At 39.9% G+C, this 19,575-nt stretch overlaps 1 protein-coding gene and 1 long non-coding RNA gene across 8 annotated transcripts in view; one reads left to right on the top strand and one right to left on the bottom strand.

The window, feature by feature from the left end:
- LOC102906027 (CEA cell adhesion molecule 1) overlaps nucleotides 1-19,575 on the top strand; it is a 249,585-nt gene that overhangs the window by 65,681 nt on the left and 164,329 nt on the right. Inside the window, exons 6-10 of one of the 7 annotated variants that reach the window (XR_013052083.1) lie at nucleotides 14,093-14,253; nucleotides 14,683-14,799; nucleotides 15,015-15,162; nucleotides 15,408-15,459; nucleotides 16,166-16,292. The exons of 2 other annotated variants lie outside the window; for them this stretch is intronic. The gene's annotated coding sequence lies outside the window, so the exon portion shown is untranslated. Of the gene's footprint in view, nucleotides 1-14,092; nucleotides 14,307-14,682; nucleotides 14,800-15,014; nucleotides 15,222-15,407; nucleotides 15,460-16,165; nucleotides 16,293-19,575 lie in introns of those variants that run through there. 4 more of the 7 variants (XR_013052082.1, XR_013052076.1, XR_013052079.1 and 1 more) reach the window with 4 other exon arrangements.
- The window catches only part of LOC143273866 (uncharacterized), a 72,999-nt gene that overhangs the window by 14,346 nt on the left and 39,078 nt on the right, over nucleotides 1-19,575 (bottom strand). The window contains exon 3 of the long non-coding RNA XR_013052101.1: nucleotides 16,159-16,263. This is a non-coding gene — a long non-coding RNA (uncharacterized LOC143273866). The remainder of the gene's footprint in view (nucleotides 1-16,158; nucleotides 16,264-19,575) is intronic.

The raw sequence follows: 19,575 nt of genomic DNA, 5'->3' as shown, positions 1-19,575 counted from the left end.
AGCTCTGCTCCATTTTAGGCCCTTGATCTATGTAGTATTGATTTTTTATATGTTGTTAAGTGAAGGCTTAATTTCATTCTTTTACCTTGATATCCCATTTTCTAAACATACCTTATTTAACTGATTATTCTTCCAACATTGTGCAGTCTTAGCAGCCTGATCAAAATTCATATGGTCACAAGGGGCAGATGGACAGCAAGAATGCCTTCCAAGTTCTGTAACTCAATAGGACAACTCTGTTTCACACCAATTAATTCAAAAGAGCCAGCAGAAACGAATGTTTTTAACAAACAGAAAAAGTGACAGATGAAATGCTGGATATGCCAACTGTGCATATCTGACACACATTATAATACATATGCAAACCTGTGCTCCATAAATACACATATTTATCATGTTAACTAATCTTTAATTTAATCATGGCTAGTGTTAATGAGCAATTCCAGGCTTTCCAATTCTAGTACACTGATCTGTATGTCTGCCTTTATGTCAGCAGTGGACTATATTAGCTTTGTACTAAAATTATGAAATCATGTACAATATCCTGCAATTTTATTGTTTTTTTTTTCAAGATAATTTTATGGCCAGGTATGGTGGTGCTTGCCTCTAACCCCAGCTCTTGAGAGCAGAGACAAGTGGATCTCTGGGAGTTTGAGGCCAGCTTGATCTATATAGTGAGTTTCAGGACAGCTAGAATGGACTTTGCTATTTCTGTGCAAAATGCCACTGGGGTTTTGATCTGATGTGCATAGAACTGATAGACTGCATTCAGGGATATTGTCATCTATTAAAAAAAAGTCTTTCACCAAGCTGACTTATTCCTGTAATTCCAGCCACTCAAGAAGTTGAGGCAAGAGTATCAAGTTCTAAAAGTGCCTACCACAACCACTTCAAGGCCAGCCTGATTAATTTAGTGACATCCTGTTTCTAAATAAAAATTAGAAGGCAGAGCTTAGAGTACAGTTCAGTGGTAGTGCATTGCTTACAATGCACAAAGCCCTGAGTTCAATCCCAGTACTGCAGTACAACAGTGATAATGAGATTAAGTCTTCCAACCCATCAACCCCAATGGCTGTCATTTCTTGTCTTCTTTCATCATCTCTTATTTGGTAGTTTTCTGAGTGCAAGTCTTTTATCTCCTTGGTGGAGTTAATTCTAAGTATTTTATTCTTTTTGGTGCTTTCATAAATAAATACTTTCTTCATTTCCTTTCCAATTGTTCACTGTTAAGGCTGGGACTATTATTGCTCAGGGGCTGAACACTTGCTGGGCATGCATGAGGCCCTAGGTTCAAGCTCCACTACTGCTGGGAAAAACAAAAATCCAGTTGTTCATGGTCAATATTAGTATATAGTAATACATCTCACTTGGGCATGTTCATTTCATTAGCCAACAAATTTACTAGTTTTGCTCATTTAGTTCTGAGGACTTTCTGTAGAATGTTAAGGATTTTCTGTGAACAAGTTCCTATCATCTACAGACATCTTTAGCACCTCATAATTGGGCACTCTCCATTGAGAGTCAATACCCTGGGCCTTCTGTCACTTAGATCACAGCCACAAGAGACCGCTTATTCATGGCTGCCACAACTGAGACCCTGAGGATAAGATAGAAATACTGGATATTCAACACTCAAAATTGCAATAGCCCTGTCTCACATTCCCACAGCTTCACATGATTGCCTTGATGAAATTGATGGAATTCAAGTATTGGAAGGAAAGGTAGAACTAACCTAGAAACACAAAAGGACACTTGCTAAGATCATCACACTTCATCTCACTCAATCAGTCTTCCTCCAGCAAGGTGGGAAAGTGTTTATCAGCTGTTAGAGTTTCCTGGTAGAAATTTCCCAGTCACTTATGCATACTATCGTATATTCTGCAAATAGGGAAAGTTTGACTTCTTCCTTTCCAATTTGTATCCCCCTGATATTATATTGTTGTCTTATTGCTCTACTTAGAACTTCGAGTACTATATTGAATAAACATGGGGAGAGGGGACAGCCTTGTCTTCTTCCTGATTTTAGTGGAATCGCTTTGTGTTTCTCTCCATTTAATTTGATGATGTCTGTCAGATTGCTGTAAATTGCCTATATTACATTTAGGAATCTTCCATGTATTCCAGATCACCCCACGACCTTTGTCATAAAGGGGTGTTGGATTTTGTCAAAGGCTTTTTCAGCATCGAATGAGAGGATCATGTGGATTTTTTTCTTTCAGTTTGATATATGGTGGATTACACTGACAGATTTTTGTATTTTGAACCATCCTTGCATCTCTGTATGAAGCCTACTTGATCATGGTGGATATATATATATATATATATATATATATATATATATATATACACACACACACATATATATATATATATTTCATTCTCCAGGATGTGTCCATGATGGGCTTAGACAAGCAAGGTATTAGTAGAGGGATATACTTGTGAAGGTGAGCCTGAGATAGCCCTCAGGACAATATATATATTTACTGTGTTCTTGAATTCAGTTTGCCAGTTTTTTATTGAGTATTTTTGCATCAATGTTCATGAGGGAGATTGGTCTGCAATTCTCCTTCTTTGTTGCATCTTTGTGTGGTTTGGGTGTCAGGGTGACTGTAGCCTCATAAAAACAGTTTAGCAATGTTCCTTCTGTGCCCCGGCCAGCAGGGTCTTCAACGGGGACCTAAAGGGAGGTCCGGCGAATGAAAGGGACAAGGGACACAAAGAATGAGAGCAAGACAGGACGTCTGATCAAGCTCCAAAATTTTATTTTACTCTCAAGGCATATATAGGTAGGCAAAAGTGGTTGAGAGCAGGAAGGGACTTAATTATGGGGGTTGCAAGCAGGAAGGGACTTAATTATGGGGGTTGCAAGCAGGAAGGGACTTAATTATGGGCCGTTCGGCCAGCAGGAAATGTTATTCTGAAGGTTATCTATCTACCCTTGTCTAACTGCCTAATTGCTTAACTGCAGCTCATTCACCTGATATCTGAGAAGAGGTTCTGGTATCTGTGGGAAGAAGTCCTGGTGCTATGGAGACTCAAGCAAGGCCTAGATCTAAGAAAAGAGGAGAGAAACCCAAATATGGCAGCATGTGTGTCAAGGGTCGCTTAGGCTTATGGCTCCCGTCACTTCTGTTTCTATTGTGTGGAACAATTTGAAGAATATTAGTATTAGCTCTGCTTTGAAATTCTGGTAGAATTCTGTACTGAAATCATCTGGTCCTGGGCTTTTTCTGGTTGGGTGATTTAATGACTGTTTCTATTTCATTAAGTGCTATAGGTCTATTTAAATTGTTTATCTGGTCTTGATGTAATTTTGGTATATGTTACCTATCCAGAAAATTGTCCATTTCTTTTAGATATTCCAATTTTGTGGAGTAGGCTTTTTGAGGAATGACCTAATGATTCTCTAGATTTTCTCATTGTTTGTTGTCATGTATCCCTTTTCATTTCTGATTTTGTTTATTTGGATGCTCTCCTTGTGCCTTTTGGTTAGTTTGGGCAAGAGATTGTCTATCTTGTTGATTTTCTCAAAGAACCAACACTTTGTTTCATTCATTCTTTGTATTGTTCTATATGTTTCCATGTTATTCATTTCAGCCCTAAATTTGATTATTTGCTAGCATCTATTCCTCCTGGGTAAGTTTGCTACTTTGTGTTCCAGAGCTTTCAGGTGTGCTGTTAAGTCTCTAGTGTAAGAGTTCTCAAACTTCTTTATGTGGGCATGAATGCTTTGAATTTTCCTCTTAGCACTGTTTCATAGTGTCCCATAGACTTAGGTATGTTGTGCATGCATTTTCATGGAATTCTAGGAAGTCTTTAATTCTTTATTTCCTCCTTGACCAATTGGTGATTCAGTAGAGCATTATTCAGTTTCCATGAGATTGTAGACTCTAATCTTTGTTGTTGAAATATAACTTTAAGCCACGGTGGTCCAAAAAAATAGAGGAGGTTATTTTAAAATATTAAGGACCCACGTTAATAATATTCTTTTCGGGGGCTGAGAAGAGAAGCCTGTGAACATGGACAATTATTTTTTGAAAATGAATCTGAGGAAACCAAGCTCTTTCTTTGTCAGCTTTATTCCTCTGGGATAAAATCCTGTCTACAGAACTACAGTGCTGTTCTCCTGCCTCACTCATTTCTTGTCTGATCTCTCTCTATATTTATCTATTGTCCCCTCTAAGTTCTATCTTAATTCTCTCATCTTAATTCTACCTCAACAGGGCCTTCTCATCTTGGCCTTACTCATCTAGTATTTCCCTATCTGGCTCTTCCTCATCTTCCAGCTTGTCCTCAAGCTCTCTCCTCAAAATCTTCCTCTATGTCTCCTTATACCTAACAGTCTCCAAGTCTCTGAGGTATTCAGTTATAAACCCAAGCAATAGCAATCCGCTGGCAGAGCAAGTCATCAGGCTTAAATTCTTACAGGTTCATAAAGGCAGGTAAGAGTTTTCCTCAAGGAGTGGGTATCAGGCTTTGTTTTACAACCCAAAAGGGAATGGTAAAAGAGGAGGTCAACTGAGAGCTAATGATTGGTTAGTATATCAAAGAAAGGGGATTTATATACTCAGTCTACATTCCTAGAAGTGGTTAGGTAAGAAGTTAGGAGTCTATAATGTTAGTGAGCTTGTATAAGAAAGGAGGGTCTCTGCTTAAATTACACAAGAAATGAAGCTATCCACCTGACCTAGGAGACAGGTGTTGTTTCTATAAGGTTATTACCTTAGTTCAGGAGATTGTTTGGCTTTTGAGGCTTGATAGGTATTTTAGATAAAAACATTGTTAAGAGTTCTTGGAAACACACATAGCATATAAGAAAATCATTGTAGGAACAAGCTAATATATATACAAAAGCTAAACTATCACCAAGACTTCTTAAACCATGACTTGAGCTTTAGAAAATTCCTTGACCTTTCCAAGTAGAAGCTTTTGGGATAGTAGCTGAATTCCATTATGTTTTCCTATGGATTACAGCAGTTTCAGCTTTTTTTCATTTATTAAAAAAAGGAGAATGTTTAATTCTCTCAAGGGTAGTGAAAAACATGAAAAAATTTAAATTTGGAGATGACTTGAAAAATGAGAAGTAATGGTTGCTTAATATTTATAATCCATAATCTATGTAGATGGCAAGCTGAGATTTAGTTTAGCCATCTAATAGGTGTAGTTATATATACTTAGAATATCTAAGTCCCAAGAAGGGAGCAGAGGAGTAACATACAAATCTATCATTAGGGCTGGAGAGATGGCTCAGTGGATAAGAGCACTGATTGCTCTTCCAGAGGTCCCTAGTTCAATCCCCAGCAACCACATGGTGGGTCACAACCATCTATAATGACATACGGTGCCCTCTTCTGGCCTGCATACATGCATGCAGAATGCCGTATACAAGATAAATAAATAAATCTTTAAAAAAATCTATCATTAGCTGGTATAGCAAAATATGGTCAAATGTGTCTAAATACTATAATTGTGACTTATCAAAAATGATTAGTTTGGAACATAACTCTATCAATCTCTGATTAGTGGTATTAATTTGTTTAAACTCTATTTTGAAGAGGCATTGTTAGATAAAGAGTTACTTGAGTTAGTCATGAGCACCTGTGGGACCAAAGCTTCAATTAAAACTGACCTAATAATTTAAATTTGTAATCAAGGCAATATTGACCCATTTAGCTATGGGAGGACTGTGATAATCTGTGTCAGGGTATACATAGCAAGACTTATATACACAACAGTGTCAGAAGTACTTGAGGAGAAAATCTGATAGGATATACATTTCAGGATCATAGGCAGAATTTATAGAATTAATAATAGAGCGTTTTTTTAAGGGCAGTCCAGCCCCTGGGCTGGGGAGTTCAGCACTGAAAGAGTTGTAAGTCACAAAGGGGCTGTAGAAATCATTCATGGTTACTTCCTGCTAATATGGGGCTGAAGCTGAGGGTCTTGAAGGCTGGAATGCAGTGGAAACCCAGGAAGAGCAGGTCGTTTCAGGCTCTGTAAGATATGGGTAGCAGGATTTTCTGTCTCATGAGCTAGAGGGCATGATGCAGGGCTGAGCTGAACAGCACATCCATGTAGGATGGAGGATGGAGGATGGGGTGCAGACCTGCAGCTAGACAGCATGTCTGTGGTACAGAGGCTGACAATGTGTAACTCGTTAAATCATCAGAATTTCTGCTGGAAACAAATATGTGTATTAGAACATGCATTTGAGAAGTTTTAAGGAGGAAACTTTTTCTCTTAAGTGTATCTATGGAATATTAAATGCATGGTTTTAGCAGATGAGAGAAGGGGATGTCAGGCCAGGGAGGGAGGGAAAGATCCACTTTCCTAGAGAAGAAAAAGAAAATTTGTAAGTGGAAGACATAAACAGTAGTCAGGCTGCATTCCTCCTGGTCCTTCTTGGCTTGTGAGCGTTGGTGAATTTAGATCTCCTGAAACTTATAAGAACCTTCTTAAAAGACAAAATCTTTAGACATATGATAACTGGTGATTTGTCAGAGCAAGATTATGAATCTTTGGAGTCTCAACAAAACCGCAGGATCGTCAGAGAATGAAATCTGAAATGTTTCATTTATGATATATCTCAAGTCTTGATTATCTTTTGATCAAAATTAATAAAAATTCATTTAGGACAGGATTATTTCTAATCATATTTGTATATGTTTTGATATCATTGATGAACAGAGTTCATCAAAAGGATCTGAAATTGTATCAATTTGTTCATAAAGTCACAGCTCAATATTTAAGTATCTAGAGGTAAATAACAGCCTGTATTCAGACTGGCAGCTTTAGAGCACCTTTGTCCTGCAGCGGCCTAGAATATGGTGTGACCAGCCAATCCAGGATTCATAAAGATGGGTCAGTATGCTGTGAAAATATGTAAGCATATCCTCTTTTTGACATTATGAAAATATCAGGACCTTTACAAATACAAGTGAGAAGGTTCTGGAGGCTTAAGTGTAACTTTGTGGCTTGGCCTGTAGATAATAAGGGATGCCTGTAGTGGGAGATATGAAACATTAAGCACCAATTGTTAAGAGCTCTTGAAGTATATGTAAGGCTTGTGTCCAATTGTGAGCTCTAGGCCTTCTTAAAATTGAAAAGCAGTGGAATAAATGGTGTATTATTTCTTTATTTCATAGCCAAAAATCATAAGGATGTAGGCCTCATGGGTGAGCTTCCATAGGGAGAGAATTTGTAATTGTTGGACAGACATTAGAAAGTACCAGTATAGACATATCTGCCGATCTATAGACTCATAGATTTTATAGTTTGTTATAATTATATTGTCACCTGTGATATATATAATTAGGTTGGTGTACTGTGAGAAAACTATAATTTACAGATAGTTCTGATAGTTAATCTGTATATATGATGAGGCACTCAGCTCAATAAATGAGTTCTGGGTAAACAGAACTCATATTTCCTGCTCTGCTTGTCAGCTTTTGACTTCCATTGTGTCAGGGTTAGAAGGCAAGCTAAAAGTGAAAGGCTGACGATATTTAGGGTGAGGAGGAATGGTAAAGAAGCAATCTTGTAAGTCTATGACAATTATATTTTGGATTCTAGGGGTGGCTGAGGAAGATGGCAAACTAGATTGTGAAGCTTCCCTTGGCTCCAATAAAGTTCATTTAATTTTTTAAGGTCTTGTAACAGCCTGTAAGCCTGATTTTTTTTCTAACCAACAAATATTGGGGTGACTCAAGGGATGGTGAGAGGCTTTATATGCCCTATTTTTAAGCTTCTCTTCCACCAGACAAGTAGCAGCTACAATTCTCTCAGCATTCAAAGTCCATTTTTTAACCCAGATAGGAGCATCAGATATCCATGTGCTGTGGGATGTTCTGTATGTCCTGTGGGAGCCCTTCTTGGGTTCTTTGTGGCGTTACCCAGCAGGTCCGCATAGAGGATGATTAGGACCATGGGCCTGAGTGCAGGTGTCTGAGATGGTCTGCACTTGGCTGTGCTGGGGGATGGTCTGTATGTCAAGTTGTTCTGATTGATCAATAAATAAAACCTGATCGGCTGTGGCTAGGCAGGAAGGATAGGCGGGACTAACAGAGAGGAGAAATAAAAGGACAGGAAGGCAGAAGGACTGACTGCCAGACTGCCAGATGCTGCCAGCACAAGAAGCATGTGAAGATGCTGGTAAGCCACAAGCCACGTGGCAAGGTATAGATTTCTAGAAATGGGTTACTTTAAGATATAAGAAAAGTTAGCAAGAAGCCTGCCACGGCCATACAGTTTGTATGAAATATAAGTCTCTGTGTTTGCTTGGTTGGGTCTGAGCGGCTGTGGGACTGGCAGGTGACAAGGATTTGTCCTGACTGTGGGCAAGGCAGGAAAACTCTAGCTTCATCCATGTAATGGGGATAGCAGTCAAGAGTGGCCCCTCAGATTAATTTTGATACCCTAGGGCATTTCTGTCATTTATAATTTCTAGAATAATGGACTCAATTATGCCTCTGGTTTGTTGACCCAAGTTCTTTTAAGTTTAACACCCATCTATAGCATTTGAGCTGATATTAGTCCATAGAAGAGATTAATGATACACAAATTAGGATGACCTGTGGGTAGAATAGGCCGTAATTTTATATATCTGACTGTTTTAATATTTCTTAGCTTTTGGTTACAATATTAGCTTGACCTAGGTCTTTAAGAGATGAAGGAGTAATAATTGTCTTAAGTACTTGGCCAATCATTTTCTAAAATGTAAGAAAAGTCTATGCTTATGTCTAGCAAATGAATTATTTTCTTTTCCTGTATTTTAAAGATTTAATTGTTCTTGAATATTTAATTACCTGAACCCAGATGATCATAACATTAGAATCCAAACTGGCAGCTCCCTTAGACGCTGCCCTGTAGAATCTGAACTGTTTTTGTAGGAGGTTTACAATAATCTTAATTTTCCCAGTAAAGTCAGGATCAATCATTCCTGGGACAATTATTATACCTTGTACAGTGGAGGAGCTATGGTCTATTATTAGCCCCAGTGTCTCTTCTGGGGGAAGTCTATAGACTACTGTATTAATGCATACCTAAGTCTATATCTAAAGCCTATATATACCAGATTTCAATAACCACTTTTTCCATAGTTCTTAGGTATACATCATCAGTATCTCTAGGTTATTTACTGAGATTTGGGTATCATTTATACCATATCTAGATGTTTATATGTTACATTTATCTACCCCAATAACTGGCAATTCATATATCATAAGTTATTTTTTAACTTTCCTAAATGGTATCTATATCTAAACTTTTGTACCCTTACAAAAACTTTACATCCAAAAGCATTTATGCATTCAATTAGTCAGGAGACATAGGAGATGGATTATTGAGAACAGCCAATGTAAGGTGAATTTCTTTTAATGAAGAAACAGTAAAAGCTTATTCTGAAATCTGTTTGGTGAGCTATCTTTTATTCAAATTGGATACCAAGGCAAATTATCTTTAGACCTGGTAAATGGAAATATAATCTAAATGATCTCAAAGTATAATTTGGACTAATTAATTCCTGACAGCCAGAGGCTTGGGATAGTTTAAAGTGGGAAGCTTAAACATTTTTAAAATATCATGGGCGAAGTAAGGAATTTATTATGCTAATATTTAGCAATTTTAGCCTGTTTCTAAACATAGATTTGTATAGAGAATTTGATCATTTACAAGATGATCAAGCTTTAACTTGTATCCTAAAAACTATCTTTAATAATTTATAATTTATATCCAACTTATCCTTAAGAATGTAGAGTTTAGGTCGGCTAATCATGTGCATTTTAAAAATGACTACTGGTGTTAAGCATGTTTTTGTTTTCTGTTTGTGAGACAGGGTCTCACTATATACTCCTGACTGGCCAGTCTGGAATTCCCAGAGTAATGGAATTGAAGGTGTGCACCACCATGCCTGGCCTATAAGCATTTTTTTCTTTTTTTCATTTTGGGTTTCTTGAGACAGGGTTTCTCTGTGTAGCCTTGGTTGACTTGGAACTCACTCTGTAGACCAGTCTGGCACGGAACTTACAGAGATCCACCTGCTTCTGCCTCCCTAGCGCTGGGATTAAAGGCATGTGCACCACCCAAGGCTCCCATAGTATTTCTTTATGTGTTGTTCTAGATAGATTTCCAGTTCCTGTGATGAAATGCCACAACCCAAACCAACTTGGCAGTTAGGGGTTTATTTAGCTTAAATGTCTTGATCAGGGTGTGTCATTGAGGGAAGTGTAGGCAAGAACCATGGGGAAATCATCCTGGCTTGCTCCCACAACTTGCTCAGCTACTTTTCTTACAGAGCCCATAAGAAAGGGGCTATCTGCTAGAGGATAGCATCGGGTCATTCTCCACCAAACAGTAATTAAGAAAATGCCTTGCCGGCCATTGTGATGGAGGTAAAACCTCAACTGAGGTTTTCTCTTCCCATGTTAATTTAGTTCATCAAGTAGACAAAAACTAAGCAGCATATCTTTATTGGTCATCTGTTCCTCTTTCTTTAAAAGGAAATTCAGGTCTTTTCCTTCTCTTTGGATTGAGCTGCTTGTGGTTTTATTGTTACTATTGTTGAACTGTGAGAGTTCTTTATATATTTTGGCCCATGTTCAGATGTACAATATGCAACATTATTTGGCCCTTGAAAATGATCTTTCCCCTTTCTTGATCCATGATCTATTACTTGTTAATAGTGCTTAAAATGGCCTCCCAACTGAACTTAGTCTGTACAAATAGAGTGTGATCTTTGATGTCTGTGAACAAGACAGAATGATTAAGTCAACTATTTAACGCCCACTACACATTTATCTCCCATTTGTTATGGTGAGACATTGGAAATTTTTCTTGGTGACTCTGAAATATACACTGCCACTGACTACAATTGTCTATGGGTTACTTCTAACCTGCCTCTCTTTCCAGTGTGAAATTTACATTCTGCTTCTGAAGCTCTTTTGTGTTTCCTTCCCACAGTCTGGTTAGCCTTATTTTATTTATTTATTTATTTATTTATTTATTTATTTATTTATTTATTTATTTACTTGTTTGTTTATTTATTATAAAGTGTTCTGCCTGCACATCAGAAAGGGACACCATATTTCATTATACATAGTTGTAAGCCATCATGTGGGTGCTGGGAATTGAACTCAGGGCCTCTAGAAGACCTGCCAGTGCTCTCAACCACTGAGTTATCTCTCCAACCGCAGTACAGGGATCATTTCCTGCAGGCAAATACTAATAGACACTGCTTGGTGGAAGGTCAGGTCATTGTTCACATTTAAGGTTAATTTGAAGGCATAGCAATGATCATTTACCATGTGTCCTATTATAGAAAAAGTGAGACAGCAAACACAGTCATTGAGTCAGGGTCACATAGGCCATCAGTGGCACAAGCTATCTGTCCAAAAGCATATCTGCAGGTCCCCATTATGGAGACCTAGTAGGTGGCCTTCACTCCTCTAGATCATTTCATAGACTCAGGATTCTTTTATTTTTTGAATGTTAATCTTTTTTTTTCCTTTTATTTTATTTTACAATACCATTTAGTTCTACATATCAGCCATGGGTTCCCCTGTTCTCCCCCCTCCCACCCCCTCCCCTTACCCTCAGCCAACCCCCCCATTCCCACCTCCTCCAGGGAAAAGCCTCCCCCGAGGACTGCGATCAACCTGGTAGACTCAGTCCAGGCAGGTCCAGTCCCCTCCTCCCAGACTGAGCCAAGCGTCCCTGCATAAGCTCCAGGTTTCAAACAGCCAACTCATGCAATGAGCACAGGACTCAGTCCCACTGCCTAGTTGCCTCCCAAACTGATCAAGCCAATCAACTGTCTCACCTATTCAGAGGGCCTGATCCAGCTGGGGGCCCCTCAGCCTTTGGTTCATAGTTCATGTGTTTCCACTCATTTGGCTTTTTTTTTTCAATAATTGAGTAAAACCGAAATTTATTATAAGCCACAGTTGTCCTAGGGACCTCCATGCTATATATATAGCCTCCATGGTTCTATGGGTTGTGGTCTGATTGTTCCTTATTTTATATCTAGAATCCACTTATGAGTGAGTACATACGATTACTGTCTTTCTGGGTTTGGGTTACCTCACTCAGGATGATTTTTTCTAGTTCCATCCATTTGCCTGCAAATCTCATGTTTTCGTTATTTTTCTCTGCTGAGTAGTACTCCATTGTGTATATGTACCACATTTTTTTCATCCATTCCTCCGTTGACGGGCATCTAGGTTGTTTCCAGGTTCTGGCTATTACAAATAGTGCTGCTATGAACATAGTTGAGCATATTTCCTTGTGTGGTATGATTGAGCATTCCTTGGGTATATGCTCAAGAGTGGTATAGCTGGGTCAAAGGGAGATCAATTCCCAATTTTCTGAGAAAGCATCATACTAATTTCCAAAGTGGCTATATAAATTTGCATTCCCACCAACACTGGAGGGGTGTTCCCCTTGCCCCACATCCTCTCCAATATAAGCTGTCTTCAGTGTTGTTGATCTTAGCCATTCTGACAGTTGTAAGATGGTATCTCAGAGTTGTTTTTATTTGCATTTCCCTGGTGACTAAGGATGTTGAGCAATTCCTTAAATGTCTTTCAGCCATTTGAGCTTCTTCTGTTGATAAATCTCTGTTTACCTCTGTAGCCCCTTTTTAATTGGACTATTGAGTATTTTGATGTTTATTTTCTTGAGTTCTTTATATATTCTTGATATCAGCCCTCTGTCAGATGTGGGGTTGGTGAAGATCTTTTCCCATTCTGTAGGCTGTCATTTTGTCTATTGACTGTGTCTTTTGCCCTACAAATGCTTCTCAGTTTCAAGAGGTCCCATTTATTAATTGTTGCTCTCAGTGTCTGTGCTACTGGTATTATATTTAGGAAGTGATCTCCTATGCCAATGCGTTCAAGACTACTTCCTACTTTCTCTTCTATCAGGTATAGAGTAACTGGACTTATGTTGAAGTCTTTGATGCACTTGGACTGAATTTTTGTGCACGGTTACAGATATGGATCTATTTGCAGCCTTCTACATGTTGACAACCAGTTATGCCAGCACCATTTGTTGAAGATGCTTTCTTTTATCCATTGTACAGTTTGGGCTTCTTTGTTTAAAATCACCTATTTGTAGGTGTCCTGATTAATGTCAGTGTCTTCAGTTCGGTTGCATTTGTTCACCTGTCAGTTTTTATGCCAGTACCAAGCTGTTTTTATTACTGTAGCTCTATAGTAGAGCTTCAGGTAAGTGATTATGATGCCTCCAGAGGTTGTTTTATTATACAATATATATAATATATTATATATATTCTTTTGGCTATCCTGGGTTTTTGTTTTTGCATATGAAGTTGAGTATTGTTCTATCCAGGTCTGTGAAGATTTGTGTTGATATTTTGATGGGGATTGCATTGAAACTGTAGATTGCTTTTGGTAAGATTGCCTCTTACTATGTTAATCCTACCTATCCATGAGCATGTGAGATCTTTCCATTTTCTGACATCTTCTTTAACTTCTTTCTTCAGGGACTTAAAGTTTTTGTCATATAGGTCCTTCTATTACTTTGTTAGATTTACCCCAAGGTATTTTATATTATTTGTGGCTATTGTAGAGGGTGATGTTTCTCTGATTTCTTTCTCGGCCCATTTGTCATTTGTATAAGGAGGGCTACTATTTTTCTTTGAGCTAATCTTGTATTCTGCCACATTACTGAAAGTGTTTATCAGCTGTAAGAGTTCCTTGAGAAAATTTTTGGGGTCACATATGTATACTATCATGTCATCTGCAAGTACTGAAAGTTCGACTTCTTCCTTTACAATTTATATCCCCTTGATCTCCTTTTGTTGTCTTATTGCTCTAGCTAGAACGAGTAGTATATTGAATAAATATGGGGAGAATTGTCAGCCTTGTTTTATTCCTAATTTTGGTGGATTTGATTTGAGTTTCTCTCTGATTACTTTGATGTTGGCTGTTGGCTTACTGTAAATTGCCTTTATTATGTTTAGTTATGTTCCCTGCATTCCTGATCTCTCCAAGACCTTTATCATGAAGGGGTGATGGATTTTGTCAAAGGCCTTTTCAGCATATAATGAAATGATGACGTGTTTTTTTTCTTTCAGTTTGCATATATGGTATATTATATGGACAGACTTTCATATGTTGAACCATCCTTGTATCTCTGAGATGAAGCCTACTTGATTAACATGGATGATTGTGTGATGCATTCTTGAATTCAGTTTGCTGTGTCCCAGGGATGGTGTCAAGGGGCAGGACTCTTTGGGTATGGAGCCTCAATATTCATTCAGTTAACTCCTGGCCACAGGAACCAGAGAGGTGAATATTTATATTGATGACTATTAGGACAATGAGAAAAAGATGTGATCATTATATGCTATGTGACTTTCTCCCATCTTCAGAGCCTTCCAAGGACTGCCAGAGTAGATATGATTTAGGCTGCAGCTTAAAGCACACTCTCTCCCCACCTGCCAGGACTTGAAGGAACACACAAGGCCAGCCTAGAAACATAATACTTACAGGAGTACTAGGAGAGAATATCCTGCTTATTGCCTCACCTCTCCTAATCTACCTTCTCACATGAAGTATACTCCCCAAAGGAACAAACAGATGTCAGACACAATCAGAGAGTTCTTGTCCACTTGCTCGGTGAGGATGAATTTATGGTGATGCTTCTCTTTTCTGTTCATGACAGGTGAACATCGACCTTCATTAAGGGGTATTATTGGCATTGTTGCCCAATGTCTGATGGGGCTGATTGCAGTAATATTTGTACTGGTTATCCTATCCTGTGGCACAGCCGTCGTGGCAGGTGAAGTGTCTTACACCCTTCCATTCCCTCCATGTTTGGGAAAGGGAAAAGGCTTCCTTCACTTTGTGTCTGGACTCCATCTTCTTCTCTTTGCTATGTGTGTGCTGTGTTGCTCATATCACTGCCTTCCTATGTCCTGTACCCCATTGTCTGTTGCTTATGGTCACTCCTTTCCCTGTGAAGTTTGGAGATAAATTGACTTCATCTTTCACCAGGGAGCCACAAATTGAGAACAACGTTAAACAGATGGACAATGAGCCAATCAACCTCAATGAGCCAACCAACCTCAATGAGCCAACCAACCTCAATGAAACCTCAAAAGCAGCCTCAAATGTGAAACCTCAAAAGAAAAAGAAGGCAAAAGTAAATTCTCAATCAAAGTACCATCCCAGAACCAGTTAGAAAACAGCTAATATGATGGGGTAAAAGGATCAAAGGCTAAGAGGGGCTGGTTAGATTGGAAAAGGAGGCAGCACCAAGAAAGGCAGTGGCAGCCATGGTGTGAATGCACAGCAAGGACACCAAGCAGCTCCCAGGAAACATTGGCTGCCAGGGTCCTTCCCAACTGAGGAACCAAACAACAGTGACAGTGTCTCCCATTTCTTTAGGGCAAGAAGTAAGAGCATGCTCAGTGAGGACAACTGGACCCGTCCACCCTCAGTAAGTAAAGGCACTGATCCTCGGGAATCAAAGGTCTCACCACCTGCCAGTCCTTCCATGGCATCCTGGACAACAGCCACTGTCTCCTGTCTGACTTACAGAGCAGATCTTCTCTTCCCAGACTCTGGCTGGCAATTTCTTTAGGCTACCAAGTAGCTCCCAAATAAAGACAAGGAGACTTATTATTAATTATGAATGCTCAGCCTTAGCTTAGGCCTGTCCAACTAGCTTCTTTACCTTAATTTAAACTATTTCTATTCTTCTGTGTTTGCCTCAGGCCTTTTAACCTTTCTTTCATTCTGTATGTCCTACTTTCCTGCTTCCTCCCTGTCTGTTTTTCTGGCTCCAGAGTGCTTGCCTGGCTGCCCCTGGCCTAGGTTTGATCCACAGAATCACAGTGGAGCACACCTGCAGTCACAGCACTTGGTCCCTGGAGAACATGGGGACTCCCTGGGCTACATGAGAGCCAGTTCACATCAACACACACACACACAAACCAGGATTAGGGCAGATGAGATGGTTTAGTGTGTGAGGTGCAGTTTACAAATCTGACATCTGAGTCCACTCCCCAAACCCTGAGGTGAATGGAGAAGCCCCTCCTGCAAGTTGTCCTCTGAGATGCACCCATGTTCTGTCTGTCTGTCTATCTCTATCTTGTGTCTCTGTCTCTGTGTCTTGAGACTGACTGTATGATCATACCTTTCAGGTGGATGGAGCTTCACATTATTTCCTGGAAAACAATGTCCAGCAACACAAATCCCTAATTTCAGTCTTCCCATCTCCACCAGCAACAGCAACGGGCTTCTGAAATAAAAAAAATCGATGGAACCTGTCCCATTAGCTGATGCACATGTATTCCCAGTTGCCTGCCCCTCATTGATGCAGGGTGGGGGTGGGGGTGAGGGTGCAGAGGGTCCCCAAAGATACAACCCTGAAGCCCCAGCCTTCAGAGTCAGCAGAGAGAAAGGCAGATAATGGATTGGCTAGCCTGTGGCTAACAGGAAGGGAATGCTGGTGAGGGATTGCCCCTTTAGACCACAGGGCAAGAGCACTTTATGAAGTTCACTGTAACCGGGAAGCCGACTAAGCAGTGATCATAAACCTGGCTGTGGCAGAGAAAAATAGGCTGTGGTAGGGGATGACTTCACTGGGGAAAGCCCTCTGACAGTTAGGAGACTATGTGTGTAGGTTCTTGGCATGCGATCTCTGCCATTAGAAAAATGACAATGTAGAGTGGCTTGTGTACAGTTCTGGAAGTTCAGTGGTAGCCACTCTGCACCTATTTCCTGACATGAAATTTTTGCTGTACACATTTTTGCGGGCCATGAAATCCAAGGTCCTGCAAACTGGAACTGTCTTTGTTGGTCACAGCTGCAGTTCCATGGTGGAGAGATACAATCTCCCAAGTGTCTCCATTTGGGATTCTATTTCACCTCTCAGCTGTGACCAAAGCTAAGTGGCCAAACCTTCAGCAAGTACATGAAGCACTCCTCGACATTTGCCCACTCTGTTCTCAGGTCTTCCTCCCACACACTACTGTCTCCTTAGCTCCCTGACACTAGCTCCTTCTCCTACTGGGGAATGTCCAGTGTCCTATCACATACTCCAGATTCCTCTCTTGCTCATACTTCCTGCTCTTGTCACCACTTAGCTCTGTGGGGCCTCTGTTCTAATTGCATCTGTCTCCCTGTACACCTCTGCCGCACTGCTGTGACAGGAGAGAAGTGACTGAAAAGGGTGCATCAGGAAAGAAACTAGTTGACCTGGAAGACTCTAAGCCTGTCCCTACCTGACTTCATACAGTCGAACATACTCAAGAGATGCCAGGAATAGGAGCTGGAGAGGTGCTTCGGTGGATATAAGCACTTGGCTGCTCTTCCAGAGGATTCGGATCCCCATCAACCACACAGCTAAAAACCTTTTGTAACTCTGGTGTCAGGGAATCTGACATTTTCTCTTCCCTGGGGCTACCAGACATATACATAATGTATAGACATACATGCCAGCAAACCACCAACTACCACCAGTACCACCAGCACTACCATCACCGCCACTACCACCACCAACATTCACATACACAGGCATAGAGGGACAGGCAGGGAGTGTACACAAACACAGATCAGTGACTGCTAAGTAAAGTCCTACAGAGGGCCTTCTGGATCCTAGCTTCTACCTAGGAGCTCAGTGAGATAAAAGGAAAATCCGAATGCATCACTTTGCATTCATAGTTACATCTGTGCTGACACATATGGACCCCCGGTCCTGGATCGAAGCCATGATTATTCTTCCTCTGTGTCTTTATTTTGCTCTTTGGGGCTCACACACCTGTATTCTGGGTACTTTCTTCTGTTATATCCATGCTTGAGATCCATTGTTTGAGAAATAAAGCAGTGGCCGCCCACATTTCTATATTCCCCATGGTCTCATGCCCTGGTGAGGTGTGGGCTCATTTATCATGAGCTGACCTCACCACACAGAAAGAAACCAAGTGACTTTGCTGCCATCTTGGCTGGTGACTTCATCAAGATAGAGATGACCATGTGACTGGCCATTATCTTGGTTAGTGACTATTGAAATAGTTTCCAGTATTGAGAACCCTCACAGGATCACTGCACTCCTAGGACTTCCTGTGCCACAGGCAGTCAGGTACACATCCCAGTCCTCCTCTTCCAACTTTTCCATTTTAATTTCATCTTCTGTATTCCTAATGGGATCATGGAATTGGGAGACTCAGAAGAGACTCCCACATGGGCTCTATTACCACATGATAAAAAACAACACTTGTGTCATTTCATTGTGGGAGAAGGGCAGTTCAAGATATGAACTTTCTGGGTAACAATTCTGGCCCTCCTGGAACTTGCTCTGTAGACAAGGCTGGCAATAAACTCATTCAGATCTGCCTGGCTCTGCGTCCGGAGTGCTGGAAGTAAAGGTGTGTGTCACCACCACCCACTTTCTATGTATCTTAAGGAGGGTATACCCAAACTCCATGGTGCAGTTTTTGGATTGGCACATTGTTTTGCAGGATATATTTACAGCTTTCTATAGGAGTTTTCCCAGCCATGTGCCTCCAACAATACCCACAGGAGCTAACACTTTCAAACTTACAGTCTTTTTATGGAGAAAATAAAGAACCCTGTGTCTAATATAAAAATCATAAGATGGTTAATAAATGTAACCAGTATAAAAAATTGGACACTTATAAGTATATACACAGTAATATATAAGACTTATCACTCCTAAATTTTGAAGACGATGGAGAGCCAGAGGTTCTTTTTTTTAATACCAGGAACTTCTGATTTAAGGATAGGATTGGAGGAGGAGAAATTGACTTTTCTACTGTGGGGCTAGAAGTTCCTCTTTTCTAATTAAAACAAGGGGAAGAAAAGTCTTCTATGATCTAAAACTGTAATAACAGCTAACATGTCAGTATATGTGTGTCTTTCCTTCTGGGTTTTGTATACAGAGAGTATTCCCTCACATCCAGGTCATTTTTGATAATATGCTAAGACGCTTACTAAAATGTGAACATTTTTTTTTCAGTCAAGTTAGAAAATGGATATAAAGTCCAAGCAAAGAGTGTTGCTTTATACATGAATCACAGAAAACTTGGTAAATAAAAGGATATGTGAGCTGGTCTTAATTTGTTATATTAATCTAATCATGTAGAGTGGACATGACTTTCTTTTAATAAGGAGGTATTGCCAAGCAGATCTCTTCTGAGTCAGTCAGCTCCCATACTGAGGACTCCTACTGTGCCTGTTTGGAAAAGATCAACAGCTGGGCATGTGGAGAGCTGGTTCTTTGAGAGGGTAAATAAGATTGACAGGCCCTGGGCCCTACTAACCAAACAGAAGAGAGGGAGGATCCAAAGTGACAGAATCACAAATGAATAAAGAAACATCACAACAGACACCAAAAAAAAAATTCAGAATATTGTAAGGGACTACTTTAAAAATCTATACCCCATTAAGCTAAAAAATCTAAAAGATATGGATGAATTTCTGGATTCACCCAAACTACCAAATTTTAACCAAGAAGAGATCAATCAAACTAACCCGACCCAAAAACAACAAAATAAGATTCTCTGTTCGGGTCTGGCAGTGAGTTGTGGGG

Source organism: Peromyscus maniculatus, chromosome 1 (assembly GCF_049852395.1).
Source record: "Peromyscus maniculatus bairdii isolate BWxNUB_F1_BW_parent chromosome 1, HU_Pman_BW_mat_3.1, whole genome shotgun sequence".
In the NCBI taxonomy this organism is placed as follows: domain Eukaryota; kingdom Metazoa; phylum Chordata; class Mammalia; order Rodentia; family Cricetidae; genus Peromyscus; species Peromyscus maniculatus.
This window is presented reverse-complemented; position numbering and strand designations above follow the sequence as displayed.